This window comes from Sminthopsis crassicaudata, chromosome 2, assembly GCF_048593235.1.
Source record: "Sminthopsis crassicaudata isolate SCR6 chromosome 2, ASM4859323v1, whole genome shotgun sequence".
NCBI lineage: Eukaryota > Metazoa > Chordata > Mammalia > Dasyuromorphia > Dasyuridae > Sminthopsis > Sminthopsis crassicaudata.
This window is the reverse complement of record NC_133618.1, coordinates 650,324,398-650,338,976: the sequence shown is the minus strand read 5'-3', so window position 1 is coordinate 650,338,976 and position 14,579 is coordinate 650,324,398. Positions and strand designations below refer to the sequence as shown.

General features: G+C 41.0%; 1 long non-coding RNA gene across 2 annotated transcripts; it reads right to left on the bottom strand.

Annotated features, from left to right (window-relative positions):
• Positions 1–1,338: 1,338 nt before the first annotated feature.
• Positions 1,339–12,472, bottom strand: LOC141558892 (uncharacterized). 2 transcript variants are annotated; one of them, XR_012487173.1, is made up of 4 exons: positions 11,927–12,472; positions 7,644–7,780; positions 4,907–4,978; positions 1,339–3,686 (listed from the first exon to the last, which is right to left on the bottom strand). It is a non-coding gene; the product is annotated as an uncharacterized LOC141558892 (long non-coding RNA). The 2 variants fall into 2 exon arrangements; XR_012487174.1 differs by having other exon boundaries at positions 12,000–12,472.
• Between the last annotated feature and the right edge of the window lie 2,107 nt (positions 12,473–14,579).

The window sequence follows — 14,579 nt, the reverse complement described above, 5'->3', positions numbered from 1 at the left end:
TGTCATTTCAGGGGTACAGAAAACACCCTGGTAGGGAACTTCCTCTACCAGCACACGGTCTTTTTGTTTTTTTCAGTCATGTCTGGTTCTTCATGACCTCATTCGGGGTTTCCTTGGCAGGGATACTGGAGTGTTTTGCCATTTCCTTCTCCAGCTCATTTTACAGATGAGTAAACTAAGGCAAGCAGGGTTAAGTAACTTGCCCAAGTGCTTTCTTTGCAACTTAGGGAATTCTTGAGAAAGGTTATTAAGTGACCAAGTGATTCAGAGTCCCACAGCTAGTGAGTGTCAGGGGTGAGATTTGAGCTTAGGCTTCCTGACTTGAGACTCATTCTCTATTCAATGTTGTCACTTTGAAAGAGGTAAAGACAATTTTCTCAACCTGTAAGACAACACATCTTAAATTTTTTTTTATTTTCTGAGGCAGAGGCCCAAGCCTTTTTAACTCCGAGGCTAGATTCTTAACCTCTACTAATTACTCTTAGAAAAATATAAAATCCTTGCAGGCAGGGACTGTTGTGAGGCTTTTGTGCCTGTTTTCCTCTTTGCCAGGAGAAGATAGCACCTGACACATTTTGTTGTTTAGTTTTGTCAGTTGTGGCTGACTTTTTGTAACTCCTTTTCTTGGCAAAGATACTGGAGTAGTTTGCCATTTTCTTCTCCAACACATTTTACAGATGAGGAAACTGAGGCAAACAATTAAAGGACTTGCCCAGAGTCACAAGTATCTGAGGCCAGATTTAAATTCAGAGGGATGTCTTCTTATTCCAAGCCCCGCTCCACAAATAATTATATAAATTAATTCAAGGGGCTAATCACATTTGGGAAGAGGAGTCATGGAAAAAAGACAATACTGTAATCCAATAAAATGAATCAAATGTGAGCCTTCCAAGCATCAGCACAACAGACATTTTTGGATGATCTGAGATACGTCACAGGCAATTCAAGAAGTAGCCTGGTGTCGGGAAGACCCAAGTTCAAATTCAGACTCAAAAAAGCAGTTTTGAGATCAATTAACCTCATTGAGTCTCAATTACCTCCCTTGTAAAATAGGGATAATACCACTCAACTCACAGGGTTGCTCTGAAGAGCAAATGAGAAAAGGATTCTGCGCATTTTTCAACCTTAAAAGTCTTCTCTAAAAGCCAAGTATTATTGTTGTTGTTATTAAGGCTGAAAAGGCAGCAAGGTTTATTTAGAGTGGAGAAAACCTTCCTTGGAGTTGGGAAGACCTGCCTTCAAATTCTGTCATTGAAATATACTCACTAAGTATGTCTGGATCAGTCATTTCTCCTCTGAGTAAAATTCTCTAGGACCAACGTTATGCAACAGGTGCGAATTTCAAGTCAAAAAGCATTTATTAAGAGTTTGTTATGCATAAAATATTGTTCATTGGTGGAAAGAATTTCTTTACCCTCACTAGTCAATGAAATCTCAGATATGAACCAAACATGCAAACATTATGTGCCTACAGGATGTATATGTGTGTTTATATTACATATATGCTCATATGTATGTGTGATATGTTTATATATTAATATTTATATATTTGGGTGTGCTACCTCTTGAGAGATCTGTAAGATTCCAGGAAATTTGCCTTTGTTTCTATTTGGAGAAAAGCCTGGATACTTTGGGATGGATTCATCATAAAGTATCCAAAATGCATATTAAGAGTTAGTCCCTAAGTAACCAAGTCCCTCCACTCCCAAGCACCATACAAAGACCACTGTCTAATTCTACTTTTTAGTAATTAATGATTTTTAATGTTGGCCAAGTGTTTTGCATGTTATCTCATTTGATCATCTCATCAACCCTATGAGGTTGGAGCTATTCTCATCCCCATTTTATAGATGAGAAAACTGAGGCTGAAGGAATTTAGGCAAGGAAGAATTTGAACTCAAGTCTTCTTAACTCCACCTCCAGTGCTCTCTACTGCATCCCTTAGCTGCTTACTGTGCACACATTTCATTTAGGAAATTTTGATCTGATTTCAAAAAAGCAATGATTGTGTGATGATCAACTATGATGGACATAGCTCTTTTCAATAATGAGGTGATTCAAGGCAGTTCCAACAGACTTGTGATGGAGAGAGCCACCTGCATCCAGAGAGAGGCCTATGGGGAGTGAAGGTGGAGCACAACATAGTTTTTTCACTTTTTGTTGTTATTGTTGTTTGCTTGTTTTTTTTTTCCTTTCTCTTGTTTTTTTTTTTTCTTTTTGCTCTGATTTTTCTTGCACAGTATAACAAATGTAGAAATATGTTTAGAAGCACTGCACATATTTAACCTATATCAGATTACTTGCTGTCTTGGGGAAGAGGGAGGGAAGGAAAGAGGGAGAAAAATATTAGAACACAAAGTTTTGCAAAGGTGAATACTGAATACTATCTTTTCATGTAGTTGGAAAAATAAAATCCTATTAAAATTAAATGAAATTTTAAAAAAAGAAAATTCTGCTCTTAGTACCTTTTAAGGGTTCACTTTATGACATTCAATATGTTATGGTAAAACCTCAGTTTTTGTGGATAGTAATACTCAAGGAATCCAATGTTCCAATTTAGGGGCTGCCATTACTTTGTCCTACCTGTCTCTCACCATGGAGATGATGATGACCTTGAGAAATGAACATTTCTTTTCCACTGGGTTCCTGGGAGAGCTGTTTTGAATTCCTGTTATTCCTCCAAACACACACACACACACACACACACACACACACACACACACACACACCCCTTTATCCATTGGATAGGGGTAGAAAGGCAGATAGCTAGAAAGAGGGATCCTGCATGGGTCACTATGTTGACACTCATGATTCAAGACTTGAGAGCCTTTTCCTAAGCTTGGGCCATTCTTTCTGGCAGAGGGTGGGGTGAGAGAGGCTGGGGAGGACAGACAACCTTCTGGTCTTGCAGGATCAGCAGTCTGGCCCATATAATTATAGTGAATCATGGCAAGAACTGCCGAGAGGGGAAAGAGGAGGAGAGATGGTCACTGTGGCTGCTTCTGGGAAAGGACACATTCCCAGGAGGCTGGGGAGGAACATATCTAGACCCCTAAAGTCAAGTATCAGGCAAAATTAGCCTCTCTCCTTCCACTCTGCTTAATCTGAATACCAGCCTTGTGCTCACATTAATATTCTCCACACATTATCATTCTTGAGCATCTGGTAGGAAGAGTATTTTTATTCTTGATCATCGTTCTTCTAACCCATTATTATATGGGCAGAGCACTTTGCCTGAGAAATAAACTGGCTTAGCCTGGCATTCAAGGCCCTTTACTATCTTATCTCCACCCCCCTCATGTGCTATGTCCGTATTTCTTATATCACACAATGTGCCTCTAACTACGCTCCTCAGATTCAAACCACACACTTTAGCCAAACTATCCAGTTCCCTGATCACATCTGATACTTTTCTACTTGGGAGACTTTTTCTCACAGTTATCTTAGCCTAGAATCCCTCAGTTCCATTTGTATAAAAGCTATTTGTTCCCCCAAACTCAAATCAAAGGCCATTTTCTGTCTGCTTCTCCCCATACTTACCCCAAACAAGAAGTACAGTCTGTCTTCTGTTATCATCATTTGTAGATGTGTCTTATTAAGCATTATTGTAGAAACTGTCCTCTTCATTTTTTTTAATCTCATACAGTTCCTAGAACTATATATACATGTAGTCAGTATTCATATGTCTGTGGAATAAATAGATAAATGGGTGGATAACAGATGAATGAATGAAATAATTAATTTCCAAGCTATTACAATTATCATTTTACAAATGATAAATCTAGGACCCTAAAGATAGCAATTAGTGGTCAAACTAAGACCTCTTATTTAGGGATTCTGAGCAGTGATCTTCCTACTATACCATCTACCATTTGCTACTTGCTACCAACACACTTTTCTCCCCATTAATTCATCTTCTGAAAAGTTCCTTTTACTGAAACGCTGTTCAAGGAAGCCTCAGAAGTAGTAGTAGTTTGCCCTTTCCCTTGCATTTTGTAGCTGGAGAAACTGCAGCATAGGTTAATTAAAAGAACATCATTAAACAACTTGTTAATTTGTCAACTGAACCCCAGGTTATGGCCACTATAATTTGCTCTGGCAGAACACATCTGGGGTATTGTTCTGAATGGAGAAAAGCTGTGTTCTATCCAATAGGGGGAGACCAGAATTCTACAACTAGTCGAAAGAACCACAAATGCTTACTATGGAGAAGGAAAGATTTTGGGGTGATGGATAGAAGTCTTCAAATATCTGAAGGGCCCTCACATGCAAGTCTGTTTGAGTACTGAGAGCAAAGTTAGGAGCAAAGAGGAGAAGTTAACAGAATGTTAGCTTTAGGCTCGATATAAAAAAGAACAAATGAACAGAAGAATGGATAAATGAATAAACAAACAAAGAGTACAGAAGTAAATGAATGGACAAATAGCTTCCTGAAAGCCAGAATTATTTCAAAGTAATGGGTTTGCCCTCAGTGGAGAATTTCAAGATAAGACTGGTTGATTAGCTGTTGGAAGATGTTATAAAAAACATCCTTACAAAAGCTTTGGATTGGATTCATTGGGCCCCTTCCTAAGCTGAGGAGGAAGTAAGTCACGAAGGTCTTTTTTAACTTGTAAATATAATTATTGATTCTGTGGGTGGTTGAGCATCTGATAAGTGCCCAGCCCCATGCTAAGGTCAATCATAGAATGAGTCAGCTGTTGCTCTGTATCCAGGAAATCTGGCTCTCTGTAGGGTATACTATCCATCATACCCTCCTCATTCCTGCCCCGGGTTCTGATCCTTCTATCAATTACACCGGGCTGACCCAGGGAAAGTTGGAGGATGATATATGTCCAGAAAAGGCCCTCTAAGCCCACCATCCATTGACCTGACCCATAGGAACAGAGGTCTACTTAGTACTTACAGCTCTGGGGGCTTCTCGTTTGGCTGCTGAATAGGCCGAGACCTAAGCAGATTAATCTGTCTCTTCTCAAACCTGGAGCATAGGAAATAGTCTAGATTGGAACATGATTGTCCAACTCTGTTTTCTCTAAACCAAGATAGTACCCCACAAACAAGATTTACTCTCTAAATCTCAACTTCTACCTGCCTCAAACCCCTCAGAGGTGAACTGAGAACAGAAAGGGGAGTCCAGGCCTGTCTGGAGGTAGCCAGAGTAAGGCTGAGTTTCCCAACCAAACCCTTCAACAGGCAAGTTCAGACCAGTTCAATTATCCACTAAAATTAGTTCAAGGCCTCAATTACAGGATGACTCTTGCTCTCTCTCTATTATTCTCTAACCCAAAATGCAGCCCAGCTAAAGAGGACAACACTAACCCCCCCATCCCTCCATCTTTAAATTTAAGATCCATGATCCTTCCCCTGCATAATCCCCTGCCTCCTACTGACTAATGAAGACATAGGACCCATCTTCATTGAAGATGGGCTCATCAAGATTTCATGGGATCTCTGACCAGTGGTCATCTAGCTTCCACTTGAACTCTTCTCCCTGCCTTTCCTTCCCCAACACTCGCCCCCACCAAATGAGAACCCCATTTTGGACAACTCCTCCTGGAGTTGGGATATTTTTCTTATGACAAGCAAAATCCATCTCTCTACCATTATTCTAATTTTAACTTTCTTGGTCTAAGCAGAACCAATCTAAGCAATTCCCTTTCTAAAAAATAGTCCTTCAGATGCTTGAAAACAACCCTTCAGTTTTCTCTTCTCCAAACTAAACATTCCTAGTTCCTTCGACAGATAGTATAGCATGGTCTTCAAGTCTCTATTATATACTCTCTCTGGATACATTCCAATTTGTTTCTCTCCTTCCCAAAATACGGTTCCCAGAAATGAACATAATACTCCAGATCTAATCTGACTAGAGGACTCAGAAGTGATTACCTCCCTTGCTTAAGACACTCTATCTCTCAATGCAGTTTAGCATGCCATTAATTTTAGTAGTTGTTGCTCTGTCAAACTCCTGATTCATATTGAGTTTGAAGTTCTCTGAAATCCTAGATTAGAATTCTTTACCTGAAATACTGTCTAGCTGCATCTCCCTGTATCCTCCCCGTTGTACTTATGAAGAGGGGTTTTTTAATCCAAGTGTTAGACTTTGTATTTATTCATATTAAATTTAATTTTCTTATAATCAGTCCATTGTTCTAGCAAGTCAATATCTCTCTGGAGCCTGATTGTCATCCAAAAAACTCACTATCCCAGCAGCCCAGTTAGCAGCTGGAATGAAGGGTATTTTCCTGCCCTCTCAGGCCCAGGCAGGAAGGCCAGATCTTGGCATTGGTTCAGTCCAATCCCATTACAAGCAGACCTGCCTGGCCCATAAAAACCCACTGAGGGCCCCAAGCTGTTTCCTGGCCAGAGGGCACGCAAAGGTGGGGGTGGGCTTCCTGCTCTAAAAGGACTTTCTTTTCCAGGTGATGGAATTTGTCAGTTGCTTGGGAAAGGATGGGAGGAGAGAAATGGAGGTATGGAGCCAGGTAGAGGAAAAAACAGGAGAAAGGAAAGAGAAAACATGGAGAAGGGGAGACAGTAAGGAAAGCAACAGAGCAAAGAGAAAGGAATTGAATGTAGAGGAGGGGAGGAAAGGTTACTCCAGCCAGTTTGGTTTAGTTTTGTTCAGTTTAATTCAGGTTTTTCTTCTAGGGACTCCAGGATGTCTGGAGCTAGGCTCCCCAGGGGTCACCTCTACAGGGCCCTTGGGATAGATAATGACTGTTGGAAGAAGGGAAGGAGCCAGGACTAGAAGAGGCCAGTCTGTAGGGAAAACAGCAGGGAGCTGATACTGTCTCTAAGGCAACTGAGATAGCAGAAGGGAGTTGTAGAAGGCCCATGGAAATGCTGGCAAGAGAATTGAAGGCTTGGGAGCCCAAAGGAGGATTGGTTGATCCAAAAGGTCAAGGTAGGGCCTCAGCTGCCTTTCCTAAACTGTGAAAGCTCAGGACCCTCTGGCTCAGGGAAAATCCCTGGCAGGGTAAAGGGGAATTCCTGGGGGGCCCACTCCAGGTCTGCAAGCTGGTTCTGTAACAGGAGTTCGCTGAATAGAGCAGATTCCTCACCTCTGGACGAGGTGGCCAGCAGCCAGCCCTCCTTCCCCTCCAGTCCCAGGGCCTTTCTTCTTGTGTAAGCAACCCCCGACATCAAGGAATTCTTCAGCTGCCCCCAGCTTCCTCACGGAGCAGCAATCCATCTTTTCTGAATTTCAGCTCCAGATCCCCAGGGAAAGAAATCTTCTCCTGCTTTTTCAAGAAAGCACTGGACCACCCCCAGTGAGTGCCAAAAAATAGCTGCAGGTACACAGTTAGTCCTCCTTTTTTGTCTAACTTGAATCCCTCATGCTGCTGTTCTTTTAACATAAAAGTTTTTTTCTTTTATGACAGATCACATTCTGACTTGTCTTGTAGTCATTTCTAAGTACATCTATCTCTAATCATCTGTGATTCTAAATCCTATCTTCAAAACTCGATTGTAAACTGTTAAGGGCCAGCATCATTCATCTTTATTATCTCCCCCAGTGTCTACCACAGTGCTCCGTGAAGGATTGCTGATGAATGAATGAATGAATGAATGAATGAATGAATGAATGTACACTTGGAAAGCCATCACCTTTAATGCTCTCTAAAGGCTAATGTATTACAAACCTTTTGTGGACAGCAGGAGTTTGTCACAGATTCTGGTCCTAGAAGCTGTTGTCCTCGCCCCAAATCAGAACTCCTCCCATGCAAATAATCATCAAAATCATCCTTCCGAAGGGGCTTCGAATGTGGGCACAAAGCAACTGCAAAGCAAAAGAGTAGTGCCTCTGAAGTAGTTCTGAGTAAGTGGCTTAATCCCTCCATGGGCCAAGTAGCTTTCTAGAATCTAAGTCCAGGGTGTCGGCAAATTATAATGCTGGGCATAGTTGGAAAGACTTGAATTCAAATCCAGTCTCTGGGACCCTACATAAGTCTCTTGAGTGCTATCTGCTTTGGTTTTCTCATCTGTAAAATGGGGATAATAAGAGCAGCTAGGGGGCGCAGTGGATAGAGCACCAGCCCTGAAGTCAGGAGGACCTGAGTTCAAATCTGCCCTCAGACACTTAACACTTCCTAGCTGTGTGACCCTGGGCAAGTCACTTAACCCCAATTGCCTCAGCAAAAAAAAATTAAATTAAATTTAAAAAAAATGAGGATAATAATAGTCCCTATGTCCCGAGGTTGTAATAAGATTTCATTGCACTCTTGAGATGATATTTGTTAAGCACTTTGTAAACCTTAATATAATAGGTTCCCAAACAGTTACCAGTCAGCATTAGTAGAAAAAAAGCCTCTAATCCTCATTAGGGATTCCCTATATATCAGCAAAATTACAGATCTATATAAAAATTAATTTTTAAATTTAATTTTTAATTAATTTAATTTAATTTAAAAATTTTTTTAAATCTGGCATTTCTAGAGTATTTTAAGGTTTGCTAAATGTTTTATACACATCATCTCATTGAAACCTCACAAAAATTATGCAAAAGAAATACTGCTAGTATTATTCTCCCTGCCTTTGACCCAGAGGGAAACAGAAAGGCTAGCCAAAAAATAGCTCAAAGGGCAGAAAGGAAGCTGATGCTGGGCTGTGAAATAAAACTGACTGATTGTGTTCAGTGTTGCTTTCAGAGTCAATACTACTACTACCACGAGTGCTACTACTATTACTACTACTGCTAATATTATTATCACTACTATTTCAATTATTGCTGCTACTACTATTACCATTGCTACTACTATTACTATCAATACTACTACTATTGCTACTACTGTTACAACAACTACTACTGCTACTACATTACAATGAATACTACTATTATTTCTATTATTGCTATTACTATTTCTACTACTACTGTTACCCCTACTACTACTACTACTATCACTGCTCTATGACCATTACAACAATTACTACTATTACTATCACTATTATTCCTACTACCACTACTATTATCACTATCACTACTATTATTGTTATTCCTTCTATTCCCACTACTAGTACTATTACTATCAATTCTACTACTATTGCTATTATTACTATCACTAACTACTAGTAGTATTGCTACAACTACAACTACTACCACTGTTACTACTATTACAATCAATACTATTACTTTTGCCATTATTATTATCACCACTACAACTACTACTATTGCTATCACTATTATTACTACCACTATTACTATTACTATCACTACTGTTATTGCTATTTCTTCTATTACTACTACTACTATTACTATCAATATTACTATTATTGCTATTCCTAGCACTACTAGTACTACTAGTACCATTACCACCACTATTACTACTACTACTACTGTTAGTCTACTATTCTTACTACTACCATCACCACCACTACTACTGTTATGAGTGTTTTTATTATTACCAGGGGCAGCATGAGTTTAGGTGAAAAGAGGGAAGAAGGCTGGAAAAGAGTAGTTGTGCAGTAAGTGATAGAGTTAGTGGTGGTCAAAGGTTTTTTTTGTTGTTTTTTTTCCTCACTGAAAGGCAGGAATGTGGGTAAGTGAATTGAAAGCAGTAACTTGGCCATCTTAACTTAGATTTTCATTCTAAATCAATTTCATGAATAAGCCAATCAGAGAGCATTTTGGGAGCTAATAACTATAGTTTCCTCATAATTTCTATAAGGTTTGGGAGATATGTCTTTCCCCCAGGACACAAAACCCCAGTCAGGGAATAAATAGGAGTTATAAGGAATTTCCTAATCCTAAATCAGGGAGTGGTCTGTGTAGCATCAGACTCCAAAATTCAAAATAACAGAAAAATTTAGCTTGGAATATTGAGGCTGGATTTGTGTGTGTGTGCCTTTACCTAAATCCAGGGACTAAAAAGCCTTTAATCTGACCTTGTTAGGAAGAGGTTTTCTAGTCACTGTCCCTTATCAGATGAGAATGAGCCCAGAGGAAAGCCCTGAAAAGCTTAACCCTAAAGAACAGTAAGTAGCAAAAAAGAAACCCAATAACATTGAAACTGTTGGAAACACCCAGCAGAAACAAAACAGTGCCCAGTGAGAAATAGAAATGGAAAAAACCAGTAGGTGAAGCATGCCCATTGAGATACTTTGTCCAAAGAAGAGCAGGAACACAACAGCCAGCAGCATAACCACTCTGTTGTAGTACATAAGCAGCCCCTGTAGTGTCAAAGGTGGGTAATGTCCTGGTCTTACGTGAATCTTCCACATATACCCTGAAAGTGTTCCCTTACCATTTGTCTTTTTCACATGTGTGTCCTCCCTACTGGAAGTATGGGGAATTGTATTAGAGTATGGTCCCTGAGTACATCAAGAGACTTAAATTGTCACTTTATTTGCTAGACTGCTTGGCCTTTTTTGTTCATCTGTTTTGAACTAGTATAGCCTTTAACAAGTTAGCAAAAGAGTAGTAAAGTTTAACAAGTAGTAAAAGACAATCATGGAGCTTTATGAGCTATAATTTTGAGTAAGTTTGCAAAAATCTTTCATATTATTACACTTGGTCCTCCTAACAAACCCTTAGAAATTAATGTTGTTGTTATCTTCTCTTTAATGATGATAAAAATGAGATTTAAAGAGGATCACACAGCTAATAAGTATTTGAGGAACAAGTCAAACTCAGATCTTCCTGATTTCAGGTCTGGTGTTCTAGTTACTCTGGTACAATGCATCTCAAGTCTAACGTTGATGAGAGCAGTCTGAGCCTTGAAGCCATATGACTGGTAAAAGGTGAAGAGCAGATTTTTTAAATTAATTTTATAATTATAATTTTTTTGACAGTACATATGCATGGGTAATTTTTACAACATTATCCCTTATACTCACTTCTGTTCAAGCAGATTTTTTTAAAGGGATTGGGGAAGGAAAGATGGAGGAGAGAGGTATAAAGGCTTCGTGGAATTCTTAAGCAAACATGGCTCTGGAAGTTCTCTGGAAAGCTGGAGGGAGGGTCAGTATGACAATGAGATCAGCAGAAAGGTCCTTGGGGAGGATAAGGGAAAGCCCCATGATCTGGGATAAAAAGACCATCACTCCAACCATGTCCTTCAAGGAAAACTCTTAGCATGGCAAAGGGGGCTACACTTGGAGCCCCCCAATTTGGTCTTCTTCAGACCCAAGTGCTCCACCCACCAAAACAAGCTTCTGCCCCTCTTTGTCCACAGAAACCACAACATCTGTCTGACTGTTGGTTACAGAGACACGGAGAGACCAGCCAGAGGGAGGCAAGGAAGCAGCAGAACTGCCTTTTCCCTCTCCCATTCTTCACGCCAGCTCCACAGCCCCCACTGCTGGGGCCATAACTTGGATTTATGTTTGTGTTATAAATTAAATGACCCTCCACATATTCTCTTAAATGGGACTGTGGAAGAGATACCCTCCCCCTCCCATTGTTTATCCTGGGTGGGGAGGCTGGGGGGGGTGCTGGGGGGCTCTTGGGGGAGCTCTATCCATCACTAGCCTTTGTATCACAAGACAAGGGAGAGGGCTTTAAAGAGAAGGGGAAAGAGGGGGTCTGAGCGATTTTTTATGGTCATCCCTCGAAAGCCAAAGGAAACAAATGATTCTGGAACTCTGAAACAAGGGGGAAAAACACACATGTACCAAGTCCATCACGTAGAACTCAGCAGATCTACTCCCCCAGCCTTCCTCCCTCTTCCCACCCCCAAATACAAGTGTTGGCTGACTGCAAGGAGCAGCCTTACAAACGAACACAGTCAGCTTTGTTCCCCAGCCCAGTTTCAGACTCCTTTCTTCACCCAGATGAAGTGCTTTTCACTGAAAAATTACAGGCTATATTTCTCCAGTTCTAGAGAGCATCTATCCTACCCACCACCCATCCCAGGGGTACTCTGACTGGCTTTTATCTTCTGCCCATTTACAGATGGAGAAAACGGAGGTAGAGAAATGAATGTCTTACCCTGGGTCACATGGCTAGTTAGTGACAGAACCAGGTCTAAAACCCAGGTCCCTGGAGTCCCAATATCTCCCACCTTTCCTCCTGGGCACAGGTCGTCCATTCATCTTGTCTGAGATGCCCTCCTTTCTCACCTAGCCTCTTCTCAAGCACAGCCCAGGTACCACCTTCTCCATAAATCCTGTCCTGATCTCTGCAATCCTTAGCTTTCTGCCCCTCTTGAAATGACATCTTATTTACTTTATGTGTGTGTGTACATGTTGTATGCTCCATGGCAACATGCAAACTCCTTGACCCCAGGTAGCTTGGTATGCCTAAGGCAAAGCAGAATGCTTTGCATGTAGTAAGCACTTAACAAACACTTGCTTAATTGAATTGAATTATTATCTAGTCCAACTACCTAATTTTACAGATGAGGAAACTGAAGTCTGGAACTTAAAATGGTTTGCCAAAGGTCACGTAGTCAGTCATTTGGTGACAAAGAACAGATTTTTAATTGAAACCTTCAAATTCCTAAGCTCGGTGTAATGCCCACTCTACCACACTTCCTCCTTGTTACACCATGAAAAGCAGTTAGATGAGGGTGGGAGAGCCTTGGGGTCCCTCTCAGCTTCTCCTTTTCCTGATCTGAGCGTGAAATCTGGGTCTCTTTTTTTCCCCTTCTGAGAGGATCCCTGAGACATAGGGGGAGAACTCAGAGGTCCAGTGGGCCAATGGGAAGAATAATCAAGAAAACTCTGCTTCTTTTCTGCTTTCACTGGGCAGAGGCCAATCTGAGGGAATGGCCAGATTTTTAGGGAGGTCAAAAGGTGGATAGTGATACCCTGGCAAGGGTAGGTGATGAAGGAATTGGCATCGGGGTAGTGGAGCACACAGCTGCATGGTTGGGTAAGATAGGCTCTTTGAGAGAAGACATGCCAGTTCTTGCCACTGAGCTGGGCTGCTCCCCAGGATTAGCAGCTGGAGCAGATGCAGCCAGGGTGCCATTCCCAAGCAAGGGCACGGGCTGGGCTCAAGAAACTGCTTAGAGGTGAAGAGGTGGAGGCAGCAACTCAGGTTTCGAGTGGCTGGATTCCAAGTTAGCTCCAGGTATACTTGCACTGGCCCTGTGGGCTTTCATAGGTGTGGCTAAGAGACAGAAGTGCTACGTTTTACTTAGAACAGAGAAATCAAAGTTAGACAGAACTCCAGAGATCATCTAACACAACGTATGAGCAGAAATCCTCTCTTCAACATTCTCCAACAAGTGGTCATCTGGATTTGGCTTGAAGACCTCCAGTGACAAAGATTCGATTCAGTAAAGGACAGTTTTATTGAGCTCCTTCTACCAGATTGCAAGGCACTTGGCTAGGTTGGTGAATACAAAGAAATATAAAGCATGGTCACTGCTCTCAAAAGACTGACAATCTAGCTGGAAAGGCAAGACTTGCACACAGAGCTGGCGTATAATACTACAAACCAGCACATGTCAAAATGACTGGTGCGGTAAAAAAGTACGATCTGAAGTCAGGAGTGGAACAGTCATGGAAGACATTGTGGAAGAGGGAAAACATAACTTGGACCCTGAAGGATGGGAAAGATTCAAATAGATGGAAATGTCAAAGTAGGTATTCCAGCCGAGAGATCACTTCATAAGCAAAGACAAAAGCAGGAATGAGTGTGAGATGAGATGGGAGATGTTGTTCATAAATCTCTCATCAGTCTCCTGGCTCGGCCCTTTGATGTGTTGGCCCATTTAATTACCCCTACTAAAAAAGTCTTACCAGGTCTCTTCTCCCTTTCCCTCCCCATAGGTTACTGAAGGAACTCTGGGAGGATCCTACTCAGGAACAGTTCTCAAGCGCTGCTGTTTCTTTGTTTCTTGTGCCCCACGTTCAGGTGTCATATGTCATGATACCGGAGCTACCTGCCAGAGGGTACTGGAGAGTAGTCCAGAAAGGAGGGTATAGTGCATACCATATAGATTTAGAGGAGAAACACTAGAGATCATCTAGAACAACTTCCCCATCTTACAGATGAAGGGACTGGCCAAGAGGGAAATGCCTTATCCTAGGTCAGACAAAGCAGCAAAGCTATGATTCAAACTCCAAATCTACATATCCCATGTGTGTAGACATGTGAATTATCTCTGAAGACTACATTTTCATGAAGCTTTTTATCTTCAAAACACATGCATAGTCTTCAACATTCACACTTACAAAACTTTGTGTTCCAAATTTTTTTTCTCCCTCTCTTCCCCCCACCCTCTATCCTAGACAGCAAGTAGTCCATTATATGTTAAAATGTGCAATTCTTCTATACATATTTCCACAATTATCATGCTGCGCAAGATAAATCAGATCAGAAAAGGGAAAAAATAAGAAAGCAAATAACAACCAAAAAGTGAAAATACTATGTTGTGATCCATACTCAGTCCCCATAGTTTTCTTTCTGGATGCAAATGGCTCTCTCCATCACAAGATTATTGAAACTGGCCTGAACCACCTCACAATTAAAAAGGGCCTCATCCATCAGGACTGATCATCACAAAATCTTGTTGCTATGTACTGGTTCTACTCATTTCACTCAGCATCAGTTCCTATAAGTCTCTCCAGGCCTCTCTGAAATTATTCTACGGAGCGTTTCTTATATAACAAGAATATTTCATTACATTCAT